The 20771-nt window shown below is 41.7% G+C and overlaps 60 pseudogenes; all 60 read right to left on the reverse strand.

Moving 5' to 3' along the window:
- Positions 1 to 214: 214 nt before the first annotated feature.
- Positions 215 to 343, reverse strand: LOC134585193 (5S ribosomal RNA; annotated as a pseudogene).
- A 134-nt stretch (positions 344 to 477) lies between these two features.
- On the reverse strand, positions 478 to 596 carry LOC134585214 (5S ribosomal RNA; annotated as a pseudogene).
- An 801-nt stretch (positions 597 to 1397) lies between these two features.
- On the reverse strand, positions 1398 to 1516 carry LOC134585102 (5S ribosomal RNA; annotated as a pseudogene).
- Positions 1517 to 1650: 134 nt separating this feature from the next.
- Positions 1651 to 1769, reverse strand: LOC134585267 (5S ribosomal RNA; annotated as a pseudogene).
- A 225-nt stretch (positions 1770 to 1994) lies between these two features.
- Positions 1995 to 2113, reverse strand: LOC134585236 (5S ribosomal RNA; annotated as a pseudogene).
- Positions 2114 to 2339: 226 nt separating this feature from the next.
- On the reverse strand, positions 2340 to 2458 carry LOC134585197 (5S ribosomal RNA; annotated as a pseudogene).
- A 317-nt stretch (positions 2459 to 2775) lies between these two features.
- Positions 2776 to 2894, reverse strand: LOC134585103 (5S ribosomal RNA; annotated as a pseudogene).
- A 134-nt stretch (positions 2895 to 3028) lies between these two features.
- Positions 3029 to 3147, reverse strand: LOC134585159 (5S ribosomal RNA; annotated as a pseudogene).
- A 134-nt stretch (positions 3148 to 3281) lies between these two features.
- Positions 3282 to 3400, reverse strand: LOC134584992 (5S ribosomal RNA; annotated as a pseudogene).
- Positions 3401 to 3716: 316 nt separating this feature from the next.
- LOC134585104 (5S ribosomal RNA) lies at positions 3717 to 3835 on the reverse strand (annotated as a pseudogene).
- Positions 3836 to 3969: 134 nt separating this feature from the next.
- Positions 3970 to 4088, reverse strand: LOC134585268 (5S ribosomal RNA; annotated as a pseudogene).
- A 377-nt stretch (positions 4089 to 4465) lies between these two features.
- LOC134585027 (5S ribosomal RNA) lies at positions 4466 to 4584 on the reverse strand (annotated as a pseudogene).
- A 134-nt stretch (positions 4585 to 4718) lies between these two features.
- On the reverse strand, positions 4719 to 4837 carry LOC134584888 (5S ribosomal RNA; annotated as a pseudogene).
- A 225-nt stretch (positions 4838 to 5062) lies between these two features.
- On the reverse strand, positions 5063 to 5181 carry LOC134585119 (5S ribosomal RNA; annotated as a pseudogene).
- A 134-nt stretch (positions 5182 to 5315) lies between these two features.
- On the reverse strand, positions 5316 to 5434 carry LOC134585215 (5S ribosomal RNA; annotated as a pseudogene).
- Positions 5435 to 5902: 468 nt separating this feature from the next.
- Positions 5903 to 6021, reverse strand: LOC134585269 (5S ribosomal RNA; annotated as a pseudogene).
- Positions 6022 to 6398: 377 nt separating this feature from the next.
- LOC134585145 (5S ribosomal RNA) lies at positions 6399 to 6517 on the reverse strand (annotated as a pseudogene).
- Positions 6518 to 6742: 225 nt separating this feature from the next.
- On the reverse strand, positions 6743 to 6861 carry LOC134585069 (5S ribosomal RNA; annotated as a pseudogene).
- A 134-nt stretch (positions 6862 to 6995) lies between these two features.
- Positions 6996 to 7114, reverse strand: LOC134584947 (5S ribosomal RNA; annotated as a pseudogene).
- Positions 7115 to 7248: 134 nt separating this feature from the next.
- On the reverse strand, positions 7249 to 7367 carry LOC134585026 (5S ribosomal RNA; annotated as a pseudogene).
- Positions 7368 to 7501: 134 nt separating this feature from the next.
- On the reverse strand, positions 7502 to 7620 carry LOC134585184 (5S ribosomal RNA; annotated as a pseudogene).
- Positions 7621 to 7845: 225 nt separating this feature from the next.
- Positions 7846 to 7954, reverse strand: LOC134585265 (5S ribosomal RNA; annotated as a pseudogene).
- Positions 7955 to 8088: 134 nt separating this feature from the next.
- On the reverse strand, positions 8089 to 8207 carry LOC134584979 (5S ribosomal RNA; annotated as a pseudogene).
- Positions 8208 to 8341: 134 nt separating this feature from the next.
- On the reverse strand, positions 8342 to 8460 carry LOC134584993 (5S ribosomal RNA; annotated as a pseudogene).
- Positions 8461 to 8928: 468 nt separating this feature from the next.
- LOC134585028 (5S ribosomal RNA) lies at positions 8929 to 9047 on the reverse strand (annotated as a pseudogene).
- Positions 9048 to 9181: 134 nt separating this feature from the next.
- On the reverse strand, positions 9182 to 9300 carry LOC134584900 (5S ribosomal RNA; annotated as a pseudogene).
- Positions 9301 to 9616: 316 nt separating this feature from the next.
- Positions 9617 to 9735, reverse strand: LOC134584980 (5S ribosomal RNA; annotated as a pseudogene).
- Positions 9736 to 9869: 134 nt separating this feature from the next.
- Positions 9870 to 9988, reverse strand: LOC134585029 (5S ribosomal RNA; annotated as a pseudogene).
- Positions 9989 to 10122: 134 nt separating this feature from the next.
- On the reverse strand, positions 10123 to 10241 carry LOC134584912 (5S ribosomal RNA; annotated as a pseudogene).
- A 225-nt stretch (positions 10242 to 10466) lies between these two features.
- On the reverse strand, positions 10467 to 10585 carry LOC134585131 (5S ribosomal RNA; annotated as a pseudogene).
- Positions 10586 to 10719: 134 nt separating this feature from the next.
- LOC134585216 (5S ribosomal RNA) lies at positions 10720 to 10838 on the reverse strand (annotated as a pseudogene).
- A 468-nt stretch (positions 10839 to 11306) lies between these two features.
- Positions 11307 to 11425, reverse strand: LOC134584958 (5S ribosomal RNA; annotated as a pseudogene).
- Positions 11426 to 11559: 134 nt separating this feature from the next.
- Positions 11560 to 11678, reverse strand: LOC134585022 (5S ribosomal RNA; annotated as a pseudogene).
- Positions 11679 to 11812: 134 nt separating this feature from the next.
- On the reverse strand, positions 11813 to 11931 carry LOC134584959 (5S ribosomal RNA; annotated as a pseudogene).
- A 134-nt stretch (positions 11932 to 12065) lies between these two features.
- LOC134585024 (5S ribosomal RNA) lies at positions 12066 to 12184 on the reverse strand (annotated as a pseudogene).
- A 134-nt stretch (positions 12185 to 12318) lies between these two features.
- LOC134585217 (5S ribosomal RNA) lies at positions 12319 to 12437 on the reverse strand (annotated as a pseudogene).
- Positions 12438 to 12905: 468 nt separating this feature from the next.
- Positions 12906 to 13024, reverse strand: LOC134584961 (5S ribosomal RNA; annotated as a pseudogene).
- Positions 13025 to 13158: 134 nt separating this feature from the next.
- Positions 13159 to 13277, reverse strand: LOC134585025 (5S ribosomal RNA; annotated as a pseudogene).
- A 134-nt stretch (positions 13278 to 13411) lies between these two features.
- On the reverse strand, positions 13412 to 13530 carry LOC134585238 (5S ribosomal RNA; annotated as a pseudogene).
- Positions 13531 to 13755: 225 nt separating this feature from the next.
- LOC134585270 (5S ribosomal RNA) lies at positions 13756 to 13874 on the reverse strand (annotated as a pseudogene).
- Positions 13875 to 14008: 134 nt separating this feature from the next.
- On the reverse strand, positions 14009 to 14127 carry LOC134584949 (5S ribosomal RNA; annotated as a pseudogene).
- A 134-nt stretch (positions 14128 to 14261) lies between these two features.
- Positions 14262 to 14380, reverse strand: LOC134585031 (5S ribosomal RNA; annotated as a pseudogene).
- Positions 14381 to 14514: 134 nt separating this feature from the next.
- Positions 14515 to 14633, reverse strand: LOC134585185 (5S ribosomal RNA; annotated as a pseudogene).
- A 134-nt stretch (positions 14634 to 14767) lies between these two features.
- Positions 14768 to 14886, reverse strand: LOC134584998 (5S ribosomal RNA; annotated as a pseudogene).
- Positions 14887 to 15111: 225 nt separating this feature from the next.
- LOC134585266 (5S ribosomal RNA) lies at positions 15112 to 15220 on the reverse strand (annotated as a pseudogene).
- Positions 15221 to 15354: 134 nt separating this feature from the next.
- On the reverse strand, positions 15355 to 15473 carry LOC134585075 (5S ribosomal RNA; annotated as a pseudogene).
- A 134-nt stretch (positions 15474 to 15607) lies between these two features.
- Positions 15608 to 15726, reverse strand: LOC134585058 (5S ribosomal RNA; annotated as a pseudogene).
- Positions 15727 to 15951: 225 nt separating this feature from the next.
- On the reverse strand, positions 15952 to 16070 carry LOC134585106 (5S ribosomal RNA; annotated as a pseudogene).
- A 225-nt stretch (positions 16071 to 16295) lies between these two features.
- Positions 16296 to 16414, reverse strand: LOC134585240 (5S ribosomal RNA; annotated as a pseudogene).
- Positions 16415 to 16882: 468 nt separating this feature from the next.
- LOC134585132 (5S ribosomal RNA) lies at positions 16883 to 17001 on the reverse strand (annotated as a pseudogene).
- A 225-nt stretch (positions 17002 to 17226) lies between these two features.
- Positions 17227 to 17345, reverse strand: LOC134585212 (5S ribosomal RNA; annotated as a pseudogene).
- Positions 17346 to 17722: 377 nt separating this feature from the next.
- Positions 17723 to 17841, reverse strand: LOC134585173 (5S ribosomal RNA; annotated as a pseudogene).
- A 134-nt stretch (positions 17842 to 17975) lies between these two features.
- LOC134585186 (5S ribosomal RNA) lies at positions 17976 to 18094 on the reverse strand (annotated as a pseudogene).
- A 134-nt stretch (positions 18095 to 18228) lies between these two features.
- Positions 18229 to 18347, reverse strand: LOC134585076 (5S ribosomal RNA; annotated as a pseudogene).
- Positions 18348 to 18481: 134 nt separating this feature from the next.
- On the reverse strand, positions 18482 to 18600 carry LOC134585135 (5S ribosomal RNA; annotated as a pseudogene).
- Positions 18601 to 18977: 377 nt separating this feature from the next.
- On the reverse strand, positions 18978 to 19096 carry LOC134584986 (5S ribosomal RNA; annotated as a pseudogene).
- Positions 19097 to 19321: 225 nt separating this feature from the next.
- LOC134584990 (5S ribosomal RNA) lies at positions 19322 to 19440 on the reverse strand (annotated as a pseudogene).
- Positions 19441 to 19817: 377 nt separating this feature from the next.
- On the reverse strand, positions 19818 to 19936 carry LOC134584987 (5S ribosomal RNA; annotated as a pseudogene).
- A 134-nt stretch (positions 19937 to 20070) lies between these two features.
- LOC134585137 (5S ribosomal RNA) lies at positions 20071 to 20189 on the reverse strand (annotated as a pseudogene).
- Positions 20190 to 20323: 134 nt separating this feature from the next.
- On the reverse strand, positions 20324 to 20442 carry LOC134585080 (5S ribosomal RNA; annotated as a pseudogene).
- Between the last annotated feature and the right edge of the window lie 329 nt (positions 20443 to 20771).

Here is a 20771-nt window from a genome sequence, read left to right on the forward strand (position 1 = left end):
AATGCGATCTCGCTAATGTTGGTAGAATATCAAACTCTGGTTGCGACAAAAGACAAGACGCTTCTGGATAGGGAAAAAAGTGGTCTGATTATGACATCATAATGCAAAAAAGAAATAAACAAAAGCTTACGGCACCTGAGGTTCCTAGTTGGTCTCCCATAGGGAAAAAAGTGGTCTGATTATGACATCATAATGCAAAAAAGAAATAAACAAAAGCTTACGGCACCTGAAGTTCCTAGTTGGTCTCCCATGCAAGTACTAACCAGGCCCAAGTCTGGATGGCTTCCGAGATCTGACGAGATCTGACGAGATCAGGCATTTTCAGACTGGTATGGCCGTAAGTGAAGTTAAGAGAATGCGATCTCGTTATTGTTGGTAGAATATCAAACTCTGGTTGCGACAAAAGACAAGATGCTTCTGGATAGGGAAAAAAGTGGTCTGATTATGACATCATAATGCAAAAAAGAAATAAACAAAAGCTTACGGCACCTGAGGTTTCTAGTTGGTCTCCAATACAAGTACTAACCAGGCCCGAGTCTGGATGGCTTCCGAGATCTGACGAGATCAGGCATTTTCAGACTGGTATGGCCGTAAGAGAAATTAAGCGAATGCGATCTCGCTAATGTTGGTAGAATATCAAACTCTGGTTGCGACAAAAGACAAGACGCTTCTGGATAGGGAAAAAAGTGGTCTGATTATGACATCTTAATGCAAAAAAGAAATAAACAAAAGCTTACGGCACATGAGGTTCCTAGTTGGTCTCCCATAGGGAAAAAAGTGGTCTGATTATGACATCATAATGTAAAAAGGAAATAAACAAAAGCTTACGGCACCTGAGGTTCCTAGTTGGTCTCCCATACAAGTACTAACCAGGCCTGAGTCTGGATGGCTTCCGAGATCTGGCATTTTCAGACTGGTATGGCCGTAAGTGAAATTAAGAGAATGTGATCTCGCTAATGTTGGTAGAATATCAAACTCTGGTTGCGACAAAAGACAAGACGCTTCTGGATAGGGAAAAAAGTGGTCTGATTATGACATCAACATGCAAAAAAGAAATAAACAAAAGCTTACGGCACCTGAGGTTCCTAGTTGGTCTCCCATAGGGAAAAAAGTGGTCTGATTATGACATCATAATGTAAAAAGGAAATAAACAAAAGCTTACGGCACCTGAGGTTCCTAGTTGGTCTCCCATACAAGTACTAACCAGGCCTGAGTCTGGATGGCTTCCGAGATCTGGCATTTTCAGACTGGTATGGCCGTAAGTGAAATTAAGAGAATGTGATCTCGCTAATGTTGGTAGAATATCAAACTCTGGTTGCGACAAAAGACAAGACGCTTCTGTAAAGGAAAAAAGTGGTCTGATTATGACATCATAATGCAAAAAAGAAATAAACAAAAGCTTACGGCACCTGAGGTTCCTAGTTGGTCTCCCATACAAGTACTAACCAGGCCCGAGTCTGGATGGCTTCCGAGATCTGACGAGATCAGGCATTTTCAGACTGGTATGTCCGTAAGTAAAATTAAGAGAATGCGATCTCGCTAATGTTGGTAGAATATCAAACTCTGGTTGCGACAAAAGACAAGACGCTTCTGGATACGGAAAAAAGTGGTCTGATTATGACATCATAATGCAAAAAAGAAATAAACAAAAGCTTACGGCACCTGAGGTTCCTAGTTGGTCTCCCATACAAGTACTAACCAGGCCCGAGTCTGGATGGCTTCCGAGATCTGACGAGATCAGGCATTTTCAGACTGGTATGGCCGTAAGTGAAATTAAGAGAATGCGATCTCGCTAATGTTGGTAGAATATCAAACTCTGGTTGCGACAAAAGACAAGACGCTTCTGGATAGGGAAAAAAGTGGTCTGATTATGACATCATAATGCAAAAAAGAAATAAACAAAAGCTTACGGCACCTGAGGTTCCTAGTTGGTCTCCCATAGGGAAAAAAGTGGTCTGATTATGACATCATAATGCAAAAAAGAAATAAACAAAAGCTTACGGCATCTGAGGTTCCTAGTTGGTCTCCCATACAAGTACTAACCAGGCCCGAGTCTGGATGGCTTCCGAGATCTGACAAGATCAGGCATTTTCAGACTGGCATGGCCGTAAGTGAAATTAAGAGAATGGGATCTCGCTAATGTTGGTAGAATATCAAACTCTGGTTGCGACAAAAGACAAGACGCTTCTGGATAGGGAAAAAAGTGGTCTGATTATGACATCATAATGCAAAAAAAGAAATAAACAAAAGCTTACGGCACCTGAGGTTCCTAGTTGGTCTCCCATAGGGAAAAAAGTGGTCTGATTATGACATCATAATGCAAAAAAGAAATAAACAAAAGATTACGGCATCTGAGGTTCCTAGTTGGTCTCCCATACAAGTACTAACCAGGCCCGAGTCTGGATGGCTTCCGAGATCTGACGAGATCAGGCATTTTCAGACTGGTATGGCCGTAAGGGAAATTAAGAGAATGCAATCTCGCTAATGTTGGTAGAATATCAAACTCTGGTTGCGACAAAAGACAAGACGCTTCTGGATAGGGAAAAAAGTGGTCTGATTATGACATCATAATGCAAAAAAAGAAATAAACAAAAGCTTACGGCACCTGAGGTTCCTAGTTGGTCTCCCATAGGGAAAAAAGTGGTCTGATTATGACATCATAATGCAAAAAAGAAATAAACAAAAGCTTACGGCACCTGAGGTTCCTAGTTGGTCTCCCATAGGGAAAAAAGTGGTCTGATTATGACATCATAATGCAAAAAAGAAATAAACAAAAGCTTACGGCACCTGAGGTTCCTAGTTGGTCTCCCATACAAGTACTAACCAGGCCCGAGTCTGGATGGCTTCCGAGATCTGACGAGATCAGGCATTTTCAGACTGGTATGTCCGTAAGTAAAATTAAGAGAATGCGATCTCGCTAATGTTGGTAGAATATCAAACTCTGGTTGCGACAAAAGACAAGACGCTTCTGGATAGGGAAAAAAGTGGTCTGATTATGACATCATAATGCAAAAAAGAAATAAACAAAAGCTTACGGCACCTGAGGTTCCTAGTTGGTCTCCCATACAAGTACTAACCAGGCCCGAGTCTGGATGGCTTCCGAGATCTGACAAGATCAGGCATTTTCAGACTGGCATGGCCGTAAGTGAAATTAAGAGAATGGGATCTCGCTAATGTTGGTAGAATATCAAACTCTGGTTGCGACAAAAGACAAGACGCTTCTGGATAGGGAAAAAAGTGGTCTGATTATAACATCTTAATGCAAAAAAGAAATAAACGAAAGCTTACGGCACCTGAGGTTCCTAGTTGGTCTCCCATACAAGTACTAACCAGGCCCGAGTCTGGATGGCTTCCGAGATCTGACGAGATCAGGCATTTTCAGACTGGTATGGCCATAAGGGAAATTAAGAGAATGCAATCTCGCTAATGTTGGTAGAATATCAAACTCTGGTTGCGACAAAAGACAAGACGCTTCTGGATAGGGAAAAAAGTGGTCTGATTATGACATCATAATGCAAAAAAGAAATAAACAAAAGCTTACGGCACCTGAGGTTCCTAGTTGGTCTCCCATAGGGAAAAAAGTGGTCTGATTATGACATCATAATGCAAAAAAGAAATAAACAAAAGCTTACGGCACCTGAGGTTCCTAGTTGGTCTCCCATAGGGAAAAAAGTGGTCTGATTATGACATCATAATGCAAAAAAGAAATAAACAAAAGCTTACGGCACCTGAGGTTCCTAGTTGGTCTCCCATACAAGTACTAACCAGGCCCGAGTCTGGATGGCTTCCGAGATCTGACGAGATCAGGCATTTTCAGACTGGTATGTCCGTAAGTAAAATTAAGAGAATGCGATCTCGCTAATGTTGGTAGAATATCAAACTCTGGTTGCGACAAAAGACAAGACGCTTCTGGATAGGGAAAAAAGTGGTCTGATTATGACATCATAATGCAAAAAATAAATAAACAAAAGCTTACGGCACCTGAGGTTCCTAGTTGGTCTCCCATACAAGTACTAACCAGGCCCGAGTCTGGATGGCTTCCGAGATCTGACGAGATCAGGCATTTTCAGACTGGTATGGCCGTAAGTGAAATTAAGAGAATGCGATCTCGCTAATGTTGGTAGAATATCAAACTCTGGTTGCGACAAAAGACAAGATGCTTCTGGATAGGGAAAAAAGTGGTCTGATTATGACATCATAATGCAAAAAAGAAATAAACAATAGCTTACGGCACCTGAGGTTCCTAGTTGGTCTCCCATACAAGTACTAACCAGGCCCGAGTCTGGATGGCTTCCGAGATCTGGCATTTTCAGACTGGTATGGCCGTAAGTGAAATTAAGAGAATGCGATCTCGCTAATGTTGGTAGAATATCAAACTCTGGTTGCGACAAAAGACAAGACGCTTCTGGATATTGAAAAAAGTGGTCTGATTATGACATCATAATGCAAAAAAGAAATAAACAAAAGCTTACGGCACCTGAGGTTCCTAGTTGGTCTCCCATACAAGTACTAACCAGACCCGAGTCTGGATGGCTTCCGAGATCTGACGAGATCAGGCATTTTCAGACTGGTATGGCCGTAAGAGAAATTAAGAGAATGCGATCTTGCTAATGTTGCTAGAATATCAAACTCTGGTTGCGACAAAAGACAAGACGCTTCTGGATAGGGAAAAAAGTGGTCTGATTATGACATCATAATGCAAAAAAGAAATAAACAAAAGCTTACGGCACCTGAGATTCCTAGTTGGTCTCCCATACAAGTACTAACCAGGCCCGAGTCTGGATGGCTTCTGAGATCTGATGAGATCAGGCATTTTCAGACTGGTATGGCCGTAAGGGAAATTAAGAGAATGCGATCTCGCTAATGTTGGTAGAATATCAAACTCTGGTTGCGACAAAAGACAAGACGCTTCTGGATAGGGAAAAAAGTGGTCTGATTATGACATCATAATGCAAAAAAGAAATAAACAAAAGCTTACGGCACCTGAGGTTCCTAGTTGGTCTCCCATAGGGAAAAAAGTGGTCTGATTATGACATCATAATGCAAAAAAGAAATAAACAAAAGCTTACGGCACCTGAGGTTCCTAGTTGGTCTCCCATGCAAGTACTAACCAGGCCCAAGTCTGGATGGCTTCCGAGATCTGACGAGATCAGGCATTTTCAGACTGGTATGGCCGTAAGTGAAGTTAAGAGAATGCGATCTCGTTATTGTTGGTAGAATATCAAACTCTGGTTGCGACAAAAGACAAGATGCTTCTGGATAGGGAAAAAAGTGGTCTGATTATGACATCATAATGCAAAAAAGAAATAAACAAAAGCTTACGGCACCTGAGGTTTCTAGTTGGTCTCCAATACAAGTACTAACCAGGCCCGAGTCTGGATGGCTTCCGAGATCTGACGAGATCAGGCATTTTCAGACTGGTATGGCCGTAAGAGAAATTAAGCGAATGCGATCTCGCTAATGTTGGTAGAATATCAAACTCTGGTTGCGACAAAAGACAAGACGCTTCTGGATAGGGAAAAAAGTGGTCTGATTATGACATCTTAATGCAAAAAAGAAATAAACAAAAGCTTACGGCACCTGAGGTTCCTAGTTGGTCTCCCATAGGGAAAAAAGTGGTCTGATTATGACATCATAATGTAAAAAGGAAATAAACAAAAGCTTACGGCACCTGAGGTTCCTAGTTGGTCTCCCATACAAGTACTAACCAGGCCTGAGTCTGGATGGCTTCCGAGATCTGGCATTTTCAGACTGGTATGGCCGTAAGTGAAATTAAGAGAATGTGATCTCGCTAATGTTGGTAGAATATCAAACTCTGGTTGCGACAAAAGACAAGACGCTTCTGGATAGGGAAAAAAGTGGTCTGATTATGACATCATAATGCAAAAAAGAAATAAACAAAAGCTTACGGCACCTGAGGTTCCTAGTTGGTCTCCCATACAAGTACTAACCAGGCCCGAGTCTGGATGGCTTCCGAGATCTGACGAGATCAGGCATTTTCAGACTGGTATGGCCGTAAGTGAAATTAAGAGAATGCGATCTCACTAATGTTGGTAGAATATCAAACTCTGGTTGCGACAAAAGACAAGACGCTTCTGGATAGGGAAAAAAGTGGTCTGATTATGACATCATAATGCAAAAAAGAAATAAACAAAAGCTTACGGCACCTGAAGTTCCTAGTTGGTCTCCCATACAAGTACTAACCAGGCCCAAGTCTGGATGGCTTCCGAGATCAGGCATTTTCAGACTGGTATGTCCGTAAGTGAAATTAAGAGAATGCGATCTCGTTAATGTTGGTAGAATATCAAACTCTGGTTGCGACAAAAGACAAGACGCTTCTGGATAGGGAAAAAAGTGGTCTGATTATGACATCATAATGCAAAAAAGAAATAAACAAAAGCTTACGGCACCTGAGGTTCCTATTTGGTCTCCCATACAAGTACTAACCAGGACCGAGTCTGGATGGCTTCCGAGATCTGATGAAATCAGGCATTTTCAGACTGGTATGGCCGTAAGTGAAATTAAGAGAATGCGATCTCGCTAATGTTGGTAGAATATCAAACTCTGGTTGCGACAAAAGACAAGACGCTTCTGGATGGGGAAAAAAGTGGTCTGATTATGACATCATAATGCAAAAAATAAATAAACAAAAGCTTACGGCACCTGAGGTTCCTAGTTGGTCTCCCATAGGGAAAAAAGTGGTCTGATTATGACATCATAATGCAAAAAAGAAATAAACAAAAGCTTACGGCACCTGAGGTTCCTAGTTGGTCTCCTATACAAGTACTAACCAGGCCCGAGTCTGGATGGCTTCCGAGATCTGACGAGATCAGGCATTTTCAGACTGGTATGGCCGTAAGTGAAATTCAGAGAATGCGATCTCGCTAATGTTGGTAGAATATCAAACTCTGGTTGCGACAAAAGACAAGACGCTTCTGGATAGGGAAAAAAGTGGTCTGATTATGACATCATAATGCAAAAAAGAAATAAACAAAAGCTTACGGCACCTGAGGTTCCTAGTTGGTCTCCCATACAAGTACTAACCAGGCCCGAGTCTGGATGGCTTCCGAGATCTGACGAGATCAGGCATTTTCAGACTGGTATGGCCGTAAGGGAAATTAAGAGAATGCGATCTCGCTAATGTTAGTAGAATATCAAACTCTGGTTGCGACAAAAGACAAGATGCTTCTGGATAGGGAAAAAAGTGGTCTGATTATGACATCATAATGCAAAAAAGAAATAAACAAAAGCTTACGGCACCTGAGGTTCCTAGTTGGTCTCCCATACAAGTACTAACCAGGCCCAAGTCTGGATGGCTTCCGAGATCTGACAAGATCAGGCATTTTCAGACTGGTATGGCCGTAAGTGAAATTAAGAGAATGCGATCTCGCTAATGTTGGTAGAATATCAAACTCTGGTTGCGACAAAAGACAAGACGCTTCTGGATAGGGAAAAAAGTGGTCTGATTATGACATCATAATGCAAAAAAGAAATAAACAAAAGCTTACGGCACCTGAGATTCCTAGTTGGTCTCCCATACAAGTACTAACCAGACCCGAGTCTGGATGGCTTCCGAGATTTGACGAGATCAGGCATTTTCAGACTGGTATGGCCGTAAGTGAAATTAAGAGAATGCGATCTCGCTAATGTTGGTAGAATATCAAACTCTGGTTGCGACAAAAGACAAGACGCTTCTGGATAGAGAAAAAAGTGGTCTGATTATGACATCATAATGCAAAAAAGAAATAAACAAAAGCTTACGGCACCTGAGGTTCCTAGTTGGTCTCCCATAGGGAAAAAAGTGGTCTGATTATGACATCATAATGCAAAAAAGAAATAAACAAAAGCTTACGGCACCTGAGCTTCCTAGTTGGTCTCCCATACAAGTACTAACCAGGCCCGAGTCTGGATGGTTTCCGAGATCAGGCATTTTCAGACTGGTATGACCGTAAGTGAAATTAAGAGAATGCGATCTCGTTAATGTTGGTAGAATATCAAACTCTGGTTGCGACAAAAGACAAGACGCTTCTGGATAGGGAAAAAAGTGGTCTGATTATGACATCATAATGCAAAAAAGAAATAAACAAGAGCTTACGGCACCTGAGGTTCCTAGTTGGTCTCCCATACAAGAACTAACCAGGCCCGAGTCTGGATGGTTTCTGAGATCTGACGAGATCAGGCATTTTCAGACTGGTATGGCCGTAAGTGAAATTAAGAGAATGCGATCTCGCTAATGTTGGTAGAATATCAAACTCTGGTTGCGACAAAAGACAAGACGCTTCTGGATAGGGAAAAAAGTGGTCTGATTATGACATCATAATGCAAAAAAGAAATAAACAAAAGCTTACGGCACCTGAGGTTCCTAGTTGGTCTCCCATACAAGTACTAACCAGGCCCAAGTCTGGATGGCTTCCAAGATCTGATGAGATCAGGCATTTTCAGACTGGTATGGCCATAAGTGAAATTAAGAGAATGCGATCTCGCTAATGTCAGTAGAATATCAAACTCTGGTTGCGACAAAAGACAAGACGCTTCTGGATAGGGAAAAAAGTGGTATGATTATGACATCATAATGCAAAAAAGAAATAAACAAAAGCTTACGGCACCTGAGGTTCCGAGTTAGTCTCCCATAGGGAAAAAAGTGGTCTGATTATGACATCATAATGCAAAAAAGAAATAAACAAAAGCTTACGGCACCTGAGGTTCCTAGTTGTTCTCCCATACAAGTACTAACCAGGCCCGAGTCTGGATGGCTTCCGAGATCTGGCATTTTCAGACTGGTATGGCCGTAAGTGAAATTAAGAGAATGCGATCTCGCTAATGTTGGTAGAATATCAAACTCTGGTTGCGACAAAAGACAAGACGCTTCTGGATATTGAAAAAAGTGGTCTGATTATGACATCATAATGCAAAAAAGAAATAAACAAAAGCTTACGGCACCTGAGGTTCCTAGTTGGTCTCCCATACAAGTACTAACCAGACCCGAGTCTGGATGGCTTCCGAGATCTGACGAGATCAGGCATTTTCAGACTGGTATGGCCGTAAGAGAAATTAAGAGAATGCGATCTTGCTAATGTTGCTAGAATATCAAACTCTGGTTGCGACAAAAGACAAGACGCTTCTGGATAGGGAAAAAAGTGGTCTGATTATGACATCATAATGCAAAAAAGAAATAAACAAAAGCTTACGGCACCTGAGATTCCTAGTTGGTCTCCCATACAAGTACTAACCAGGCCCGAGTCTGGATGGCTTCTGAGATCTGATGAGATCAGGCATTTTCAGACTGGTATGGCCGTAAGGGAAATTAAGAGAATGCGATCTCGCTAATGTTGGTAGAATATCAAACTCTGGTTGCGACAAAAGACAAGACGCTTCTGGATAGGGAAAAAAGTGGTCTGATTATGACATCATAATGCAAAAAAGAAATAAACAAAAGCTTACGGCACCTGAGGTTCCTAGTTGGTCTCCCATAGGGAAAAAAGTGGTCTGATTATGACATCATAATGCAAAAAAGAAATAAACAAAAGCTTACGGCACCTGAGGTTCCGAGTTAGTCTCCCATAGGGAAAAAAGTGGTCTGATTATGACATCATAATGCAAAAAAGAAATAAACAAAAGCTTACGGCACCTGAGGTTCCTAGTTGGTCTCCCATACAAGTACTAACCAGGCCCAAGTCTGGATGGCTTCCAAGATCTGACGAGATCAGGCATTTTCAGACTGGTATGGCCGTAAGTGAAATTAAGAGAATGTGATCTCGCTAATGTTGGTAGAATATGAAACTCTGGTTGCGACAAAAGACAAGACGCTTCTGGATAGGGAAAAAAGTGGTCTGATTATGACATCATAATGCAAAAAAGAAATAAACAAAAGCTTACGGCACCTGAGGTTCCTAGTTGGTCTCCCATACAAGTACTAACCAGACCCGAGTCTGGATGGCTTCCGAGATCTGACGAGATCAGGCATTTTCAGACTGGTATGGCCGTAAGAGAAATTAAGAGAATGCGATCTTGCTAATGTTGCTAGAATATCAAACTCTGGTTGCGACAAAAGACAAGACGCTTCTGGATAGGGAAAAAAGTGGTCTGATTATGACATCATAATGCAAAAAAGAAATAAACAAAAGCTTACGGCACCTGAGATTCCTAGTTGGTCTCCCATACAAGTACTAACCAGGCCCGAGTCTGGATGGCTTCTGAGATCTGATGAGATCAGGCATTTTCAGACTGGTATGGCCGTAAGGGAAATTAAGAGAATGCGATCTCGCTAATGTTGGTAGAATATCAAACTCTGGTTGCGACAAAAGACAAGACGCTTCTGGATAGGGAAAAAAGTGGTCTGATTATGACATCATAATGCAAAAAAGAAATAAACAAAAGCTTACGGCACCTGAGGTTCCTAGTTGGTCTCCCATAGGGAAAAAAGTGGTCTGATTATGACATCATAATGCAAAAAAGAAATAAACAAAAGCTTACGGCACCTGAGGTTCCTAGTTGGTCTCCCATGCAAGTACTAACCAGGCCCAAGTCTGGATGGCTTCCGAGATCTGACGAGATCAGGCATTTTCAGACTGGTATGGCCGTAAGTGAAGTTAAGAGAATGCGATCTCGTTATTGTTGGTAGAATATCAAACTCTGGTTGCGACAAAAGACAAGATGCTTCTGGATAGGGAAAAAAGTGGTCTGATTATGACATCATAATGCAAAAAAGAAATAAACAAAAGCTTACGGCACCTGAGGTTTCTAGTTGGTCTCCAATACAAGTACTAACCAGGCCCGAGTCTGGATGGCTTCCGAGATCTGACGAGATCAGGCATTTTCAGACTGGTATGGCCGTAAGAGAAATTAAGCGAATGCGATCTCGCTAATGTTGGTAGAATATCAAACTCTGGTTGCGACAAAAGACAAGACGCTTCTGGATAGGGAAAAAAGTGGTCTGATTATGACATCTTAATGCAAAAAAGAAATAAACAAAAGCTTACGGCACCTGAGGTTCCTAGTTGGTCTCCCATAGGGAAAAAAGTGGTCTGATTATGACATCATAATGTAAAAAGGAAATAAACAAAAGCTTACGGCACCTGAGGTTCCTAGTTGGTCTCCCATACAAGTACTAACCAGGCCTGAGTCTGGATGGCTTCCGAGATCTGGCATTTTCAGACTGGTATGGCCGTAAGTGAAATTAAGAGAATGTGATCTCGCTAATGTTGGTAGAATATCATACTCTGGTTGCGACAAAAGACAAGACGCTTCTGGATAGGGAAAAAAGTGGTCTGATTATGACATCATAATGCAAAAAAGAAATAAACAAAAGCTTACGGCACCTGAGGTTCCTAGTTGGTCTCCCATACAAGTACTAACCAGGCCCGAGTCTGGATGGCTTCCGAGATCTGACGAGATCAGGCATTTTCAGACTGGTATGGCCGTAAATGAAATTAAGAGAATGCGATCTCACTAATGTTGGTAGAATATCAAACTCTGGTTGCGACAAAAGACAAGACGCTTCTGGATAGGGAAAAAAGTGGTCTGATTATGACATCATAATGCAAAAAAGAAATAAACAAAAGCTTACGGCACCTGAAGTTCCTAGTTGGTCTCCCATACAAGTACTAACCAGGCCCAAGTCTGGATGGCTTCCGAGATCTGACGAGATCAGGCATTTTCAGACTGGTATGTCCGTAAGTGAAATTAAGAGAATGCGATCTCGTTAATGTTGGTAGAATATCAAACTCTGGTTGCGACAAAAGACAAGACGCTTCTGGATAGGGAAAAAAGTGGTCTGATTATGACATCATAATGCAAAAAAGAAATAAACAAAAGCTTACGGCACCTGAGGTTCCTAGTTGGTCTCCCATACAAGTACTAACCAGGCCCGAGTCTGGATGGCTTCCGAGATCTGACGAGATCAGGCATTTTCAGACTGGTATGGCCGTAAATGAAATTAAGAGAATGCGATCTCACTAATGTTGGTAGAATATCAAACTCTGGTTGCGACAAAAGACAAGACGCTTCTGGATAGGGAAAAAAGTGGTCTGATTATGACATCATAATGCAAAAAAGAAATAAACAAAAGCTTACGGCACCTGAAGTTCCTAGTTGGTCTCCCATACAAGTACTAACCAGGCCCAAGTCTGGATGGCTTCCGAGATCTGACGAGATCAGGCATTTTCAGACTGGTATGTCCGTAAGTGAAATTAAGAGAATGCGATCTCGTTAATGTTGGTAGAATATCAAACTCTGGTTGCGACAAAAGACAAGACGCTTCTGGATAGGGAAAAAAGTGGTCTGATTATGACATCATAATGCAAAAAAGAAATAAACAAAAGCTTACGGCACCTGAGGTTTCTAGTTGGTCTCCAATACAAGTACTAACCAGGCCCGAGTCTGGATGGCTTCCGAGATCTGACGAGATCAGGCATTTTCAGACTGGTATGGCCGTAAGAGAAATTAAGCGAATGCGATCTCGCTAATGTTGGTAGAATATCAAACTCTGGTTGCGACAAAAGACAAGACGCTTCTGGATAGGGAAAAAAGTGGTCTGATTATGACATCTTAATGCAAAAAAGAAATAAACAAAAGCTTACGGCACCTGAGGTTCCTAGTTGGTCTCCCATAGGGAAAAAAGTGGTCTGATTATGACATCATAATGTAAAAAGGAAATAAACAAAAGCTTACGGCACCTGAGGTTCCTAGTTGGTCTCCCATACAAGTACTAACCAGGCCTGAGTCTGGATGGCTTCCGAGATCTGGCATTTTCAGACTGGTATGGCCGTAAGTGAAATTAAGAGAATGTGATCTCGCTAATGTTGGTAGAATATCATACTCTGGTTGCGACAAAAGACAAGACGCTTCTGGATAGGGAAAAAAGTGGTCTGATTATGACATCATAATGCAAAAAAGAAATAAACAAAAGCTTACGGCACCTGAGGTTCCTAGTTGGTCTCCCATACAAGTACTAACCAGGCCCGAGTCTGGATGGCTTCCGAGATCTGACGAGATCAGGCATTTTCAGACTGGTATGGCCGTAAATGAAATTAAGAGAATGCGATCTCACTAATGTTGGTAGAATATCAAACTCTGGTTGCGACAAAAGACAAGACGCTTCTGGATAGGGAAAAAAGTGGTCTGATTATGACATCATAATGCAAAAAAGAAATAAACAAAAGCTTACGGCACCTGAAGTTCCTAGTTGGTCTCCCATACAAGTACTAACCAGGCCCAAGTCTGGATGGCTTCCGAGATCTGACGAGATCAGGCATTTTCAGACTGGTATGTCCGTAAGTGAAATTAAGAGAATGCGATCTCGTTAATGTTGGTAGAATATCAAACTCTGGTTGCGACAAAAGACAAGACGCTTCTGGATAGGGAAAAAAGTGGTCTGATTATGACATCATAATGCAAAAAAGAAATAAACAAAAGCTTACGGCACCTGAGGTTCCTATTTGGTCTCCAATACAAGTACTAACCAGGACCGAGTCTGGATGGCTTCCGAGATCTGATGAAATCAGGCATTTTCAGACTGGTATGGCCGTAAGTGAAATTAAGAGAATGCGATCTCGCTAATGTTGGTAGAATATCAAACTCTGGTTGCGACAAAAGACAAGACGCTTCTGGATAGGGAAAAAAGTGGTCTGATTATGACATCATAATGCAAAAAATAAATAAACAAAAGCTTACGGCACCTGAGGTTCCTAGTTGGTCTCCCATAGGGAAAAAAGTGGTCTGATTATGACATCATAATGCAAAAAAGAAATAAACAAAAGCTTACGGCACCTGAGGTTCCTAGTTGGTCTCCCATACAAGTACTAACCAGGCCCGAGTCTGGATGGCTTCCGAGATCTGACGAGATCAGGCATTTTCAGACTGGTATGGCCGTAAGTGAAATTCAGAGAATGTGATCTCGCTAATGTTGGTAGAATATCAAACTCTGGTTGCGACAAAAGACAAGACGCTTCTGGATAGGGAAAAAAGTGGTCTGATTATGACATCATAATGCAAAAAAGAAATAAACAAAAGCTTACGGCACCTGAGGTTCCTAGTTGGTCTCCCATACAAGTACTAACCAGGCCCGAGTCTGGATGGCTTCCGAGATCTGACGAGATCAGGCATTTTCAGACTGGTATGGCCGTAAGGGAAATTAAGAGAATGCGATCTCGCTAATGTTAGTAGAATATCAAACTCTGGTTGCGACAAAAGACAAGATGCTTCTGGATAGGGAAAAAAGTGGTCTGATTATGACATCATAATGCAAAAAAGAAATAAACAAAAGCTTACGGCACCTGAGGTTCCTAGTTGGTCTCCCATACAAGTACTAACCAGGCCCAAGTCTGGATTGCTTCCGAGATCTGACAAGATCAGGCATTTTCAGACTGGTATGGCCGTAAGTGAAATTAAGAGAATGCGATCTCGCTAATGTTGGTAGAATATCAAACTCTGGTTGCGACAAAAGACAAGACGCTTCTGGATAGGGAAAAAAGTGGTCTGATTATGACATCATAATGCAAAAAAGAAATAAACAAAAGCTTACGGCACCTGAGATTCCTAGTTGGTCTCCCATACAAGTACTAACCAGACCCGAGTCTGGATGGCTTCCGAGATTTGACGAGATCAGGCATTTTCAGACTGGTATGGCCGTAAGTGAAATTAAGAGAATGCGATCTCGCTAATGTTGGTAGAATATCAAACTCTGGTTGCGACAAAAGACAAGACGCTTCTGGATAGGGAAAAAAGTGGTCTGATTATGACATCATAATGCAAAAAAGAAATAAACAAAAGCTTACGGCACCTGAGGTTCCTAGTTGGTCTCCCATACAAGTACTAACCAGGCCCGAGTCTGGATAGCTTCCGAGATTTGACGAGATCAGGCATTTTCAGACTGGTATGGCCGTAAGTGAAATTAAGAGAATGCGATCTCGCTAATGTTGGTAGAATATCAAACTCTGGTTGCGACAAAAGACAAGACGCTTCTGGTTAGAGAAAAAAGTGGTCTGATTATGACATCATAATGCAAAAAAGAAATAAACAAAAGCTTACGGCACCTGAGGTTCCTAGTTGGTCTCCCATAGGGAAAAAAGTGGTCTGATTATGACATCATAATGCAAAAAAGAAATAAACAAAAGCTTACGGCACCTGAGCTTCCTAGTTGGTCTCCCATACAAGTACTAACCAGGCCCGAGTCTGGATGGTTTCCGAGATCAGGCATTTTCAGACTGGTATGACCGTAAGTGAAATTAAGAGAATGCGATCTCGTTAATGTTGGTAGAATATCAAACTCTGGTTGCGACAAAAGACAAGATGCTTCTGGATAGGGAAAAAAGTGGTCTGATTATGACATCATAATGCAAAAAAGAAATAAACAAGAGCTTACGGCACCTGAGGTTCCTAGTTGGTCTCCCATACAAGAACTAACCAGGCCCGAGTCTGGATGGTTTCCGAGATCTGACGAGATCAGGCATTTTCAGACTGGTATGGCCGTAAGTGAAATTAAGAGAATGCGATCTCGCTAATGTTGGTAGAATATCAAACTCTGGTTGCGACAAAAGACAAGACGCTTCTGGATAGGGAAAAAAGTGGTCTGATTATGACATCATAATGCAAAAAAGAAATAAACAAAAGCTTACGGCACCTGAGGTTCCTAGTTGGTCTCCCATACAAGTACTAACCAGGCCCGAGTCTGGATGGCTTCCAAGATCTGATGAGATCAGGCATTTTCAGACTGGTATGGCCATAAGTGAAATTAAGAGAATGCGATCTCGCTAATGTCAGTAGAATATCAAACTCTGGTTGCGACAAAAGACAAGACGCTTCTGGATAGGGAAAAAAGTGGTATGATTATGACATCATAATGCAAAAAAGAAATAAACAAAAGCTTACGGCACCTGAGGTTCCGAGTTAGTCTCCCATAGGGAAAAAAGTGGTCTGATTATGACATCATAATGCAAAAAAGAAATAAACAAAAGCTTACGGCACCTGAGGTTCCTAGTTGTTCTCCCATACAAGTACTAACCAGGCCCGAGTCTGGATGGCTTCCGAGATCTGATGAGATCAGGCATTTTCAGACTGGTATGGCCGTAAGTGAAATTAAGAGAATGCGATCTCGCTAATGTTGGTAGAATATCAAACTCTGGTTGCGACAAAAGACAAGACGCTTCTGGATAGGGAAAAAAGTGGTCTGATTATGACATCATAATGCAAAAAAGAAATAAACAAAAGCTTACGGCACCTGAGGTTCCTAGTTGGTCTCCCATAGGGAAAAAAGTGGTCTGATTATGACATCATAATGCAAAAAAGAAATAAACAAAAGCTTACGGCACCTGAGGTTCCTAGTTGGTCTCCCATACAAGTACTAACCAGGCCCGAGTCTGGATGGCTTCCGAGATTTGACGAGATCAGGCATTTTCAGACTGGTATAGCCTTAAGTGAAATTAAGAGAATGCGATCTCGCTAATGTTGGTAGAATATCAAACTCTGGTTGCGACAAAAGACAAGACGCTTCTGGATAGGGAAAAAAGTGGTCTGATTATGACATCATAATGCAAAAAAGAAATAAACAAAAGCTTACGGCACCTGAGGTTCCTAGTTGGTCTCCCATAGGGAAAAAAGTGGTCTGATTATGACATCATAATGCAAAAAAGAAATAAACAAAAGCTTACGGCACCTGAGGTTCCTAGTTGGTCTCCCATAAAAGTACTAACCAGGCCCAAGTCTGGATGGCTTCCGAGATCTGGCATTTTCAGACTGGTATGGCCGTAAGTGAAATTAAGAGAATGCGATCTCGTTAATGTTGGTAGAATATCAAACTCTGGTTGCGACAAAAGACAAGATGCTTCTGGATAGGGAAAAAAGTGGTCTGATTATGACATCATAATGCAAAAAAGAAATAAACAAAAGCTTACGGCACCTGAGGTTCCTAGTTGGTCTCCCATACAAGTACTAACCAGGCCCGATTCTGGATGGCTTCCGAGATCTGACGAGATCAGGCATTTTCAGACTGGTATGGCCGTAAGTGAAATTAAGAGAATGCGATCTCGCTAATGTTGGTAGAATATCAAACTCTGGTTGCGACAAAAGACAAAATGCTTCTGGATAGGGAAAAAAGTGGTCTGATTATGACATCATAATGCAAAAAAGAAATAAACAAAAGCTTACGGCACCTGAGGTTCCTAGTTGGTCTCCCATAGGGAAAAAAGTGGTCTGATTATGACATCATAATGCAAAAAAGAAATAAACAAAAGCTTACGGCACCTGAGGTTCCTATTTGGTCTCCCATACAAGTACTAACCAGGCCCGAGTCTGGATGGCTTCCGAGATCTGATGAGATCAGGCATTTTCAGACTGGTATGGCCGTAAGTGAAATTAAGAGAATGCGATCTCGCTAATGTTGGTAGAATATCAAACTCTGGTTGCGACAAAAGACAAGACGCTTCTGGATAGGGAAAAAAGTGGTCTGATTATGACATCATAATGCAAAAAAGAAATAAACAAAAGCTTACGGCACCTGAGGTTCCTAGTTGGTCTCCCATACAAGTACTAACCAGGCCCGAGTCTGGATGGCTTCCGAGATCTGGCATTTTCAGACTGGTATGGCCGTAAGTGAAATTAAGAGAATGCGATCTCGCTAATGTTAGTAGAATATCAAACTCTGGTTGCGACAAAAGACAAGATGCTTCTGGATAGGGAAAAAAGTGGTCTGATTATGACATCATAATGCAAAAAAGAAATAAACAAAAGCTTACGGCACCTGAAGTTCCTAGTTGGTCTCCCATACAAGTACTAACCAGGCTCAAGTCTGGATGGCTTCCGAGATCTGACAAGATCAGGCATTTTCAGACTGGTATGGCCGTAAGTGAAATTAAGAGAATGCGATCTCGCTAATGTTGGTAGAATATCAAACTCTGGTTGCGACAAAAGACAAGACGCTTCTGGATAGGGAAAAAAGTGGTCTGATTATGACATCATAATGCAAAAAAGAAATAAACAAAAGCTTACGGCACCTGAGATTCCTAGTTGGTCTCCCATACAAGTACTAACCAGACCCGAGTCTGGATGGCTTCCGAGATTTGACGAGATCAGGCATTTTCAGACTGGTATGGCCGTAAGTGAAATTAAGAGAATGCGATCTCGCTAATGTTGGTAGAATATCAAACTCTGGTTGCGACAAAAGACAAGACGCTTCTGGATAGGGAAAAAAGTGGTCTGATTATGACATCATAATGCAAAAAAGAAATAAACAAGAGCTTACGGCACCTGAGGTTCCTAGTTGGTCTCCCATACAAGAACTAACCAGGCCCGAGTCTGGATGGTTTCCGAGATCTGACGAGATCAGGCATTTTCAGACTGGTATGGCCGTAAGTGAAATTAAGAGAATGCGATCTCGCTAATGTTGGTAGAATATCAAACTCTGGTTGCGACAAAAGACAAGACGCTTCTGGATAGGGAAAAAAGTGGTCTGATTATGACATCATAATGCAAAAAAGAAATAAACAAAAGCTTACGGCACCTGAGGTTCCTAGTTGGTCTCCCATACAAGTACTAACCAGGCCCGAGTTTGGATGGCTTCCAAGATCTGATGAGATCAGGCATTTTCAGACTGGTATGGCCGTAAGTGAAATTAAGAGAATGCGATCTCGCTAATGTTGGTAGAATATCAAACTCTGGTTGCGACAAAAGACAAGACGCTTCTGGATAGGGAAAAAAGTGGTCTGATTATGACATCATAATGCAAAAAAGAAATAAACAAAAGCTTACGGCACCTGAGGTTCCTAGTTGGTCTCCCATACAAGTACTAACCAGGCCCGAGTCTGGATGGCTTCCGAGATCTGGCATTTTCAGACTGGTATGGCCGTAAGTGAAATTAAGAGAATGCGATCTCGCTAATGTTAGTAGAATATCAAACTCTGGTTGCGACAAAAGACAAGATGCTTCTGGATAGGGAAAAAAGTGGTCTGATTATGACATCATAATGCAAAAAAGAAATAAACAAAAGCTTACGGCACCTGAAGTTCCTAGTTGGTCTCCCATACAAGTACTAACCAGGCCCAAGTCTGGATGGCTTCCGAGATCTGACAAGATCAGGCATTTTCAGACTGGTATGGCCGTAAGTGAAATTAAGAGAATGCGATCTCGCTAATGTTGGTAGAATATCAAACTCTGGTTGCGACAAAAGACAAGACGCTTCTGGATAGGGAAAAAAGTGGTCTGATTATGACATCATAATGCAAAAAAGAAATAAACAAAAGCTTACGGCACCTGAGGTTCCTAGTTGGTCTCCCATAGGGAAAAAAGTGGTCTGATTATGACATCATAATGCAAAAAAGAAATAAACAAAAGCTTACGGCACCTGAGGTTCCTAGTTGGTCTCCCATACAAGTACTAACCAGGCCCGAGTCTGGATGGCTTCCGAGATCTGACGAGATCAGGCATTTTCAGACTAGTATGGCCGTAAGTGAAATTTAGAGAATGCGATCTCGCTAATGTTGGTAGAATATCAAACTCTGGTTGCGACAAAAGACAAGACGCTTCTGGATAGGGAAAAAAGTGGTCTGATTATGACATCATAATGCAAAAAAGAAATAAACAAAAGCTTACGGCACCTGAGGTTCCTAGTTGGTCTCCCATACAAGTACTAACCAGGCCCGAGTCTGGATGGCTTCCGAGATCTGGCATTTTCAGACTGGTATGGCCGTAAGTGAAATTATGAAAATGCGATCTCGCTAATGTTAGTAGAATATCAAACTCTGGTTGCGACAAAAGACAAGATGCTTCTGGATAGGGAAAAAAGTGGTCTGATTATGACATCATAATGCAAAAAAGAAATAAACAAAAGCTTACGGCACCTGAAGTTCCTAGTTGGTCTCCCATACAAGTACTAACCAGGCCCAAGTCTGGATGGCTTCCGAGATCTGACAAGATCAGGCATTTTCAGACTGGTATGGCCGTAAGTGAAATTAAGAGAATGCGATCTCGCTAATGTTGGTAGAATATCAAACTCTGGTTGCGACAAAAGACAAGACGCTTCTGGATAGGGAAAAAAGTGGTCTGATTATGACATCATAATGCAAAAAAGAAATAAACAAAAGCTTACGGCACCTGAGATTCCTAGTTGGTCTCCCATACAAGTACTAACCAGACCCGAGTCTGGATGGCTTCTGAGATTTGACGAGATCAGGCATTTTCAGACTGGTATGGCCGTAAGTGAAATTAAGAGAATGCGATCTTGCTAATGTTGGTAGAATATCAAACTCTGGTTGCGACAAAAGACAAGACGCTTCTGGATAGGGAAAAAAGTGGTCTGATAATGACATCATAATGCAAAAAAGAAATAAACAAAAGCTTACGGCACCTGAGGTTCCTAGTTGGTCTCCCATACAAGTACTAACCAGGCCCGAGTCTGGATAGCTTCCGAGATTTGACGAGATCAGGCATTTTCAGACTGGTATGGCCATAAGTGAAATTAAGAGAATGCGATCTCGCTAATGTTGGTAGAATATCAAACTCTGGTTGCGACAAAAGACAAGACGCTTCTGGATAGAGAAAAAAGTGGTCTGATTATGACATCATAATGCAAAAAAGAAATAAACAAAAGCTTACGGCACCTGAGGTTCCTAGTTGGTCTCAAATAGGGAAAAAAGTGGTCTGATTATGACATCATAATGCAAAAAAGAAATAAACAAAAGCTTACGGCACCTGAGGTTCCTAGTTGGTCTCCCATACAAGTACTAACCAGGCCCGAGTTTGGATGGCTTCCGAGATCAGGCATTTTCAGACTGGTATGACCG

This window comes from Pelobates fuscus, unplaced genomic scaffold, assembly GCF_036172605.1.
Source record: "Pelobates fuscus isolate aPelFus1 unplaced genomic scaffold, aPelFus1.pri scaffold_57, whole genome shotgun sequence".
In the NCBI taxonomy this organism is placed as follows: domain Eukaryota; kingdom Metazoa; phylum Chordata; class Amphibia; order Anura; family Pelobatidae; genus Pelobates; species Pelobates fuscus.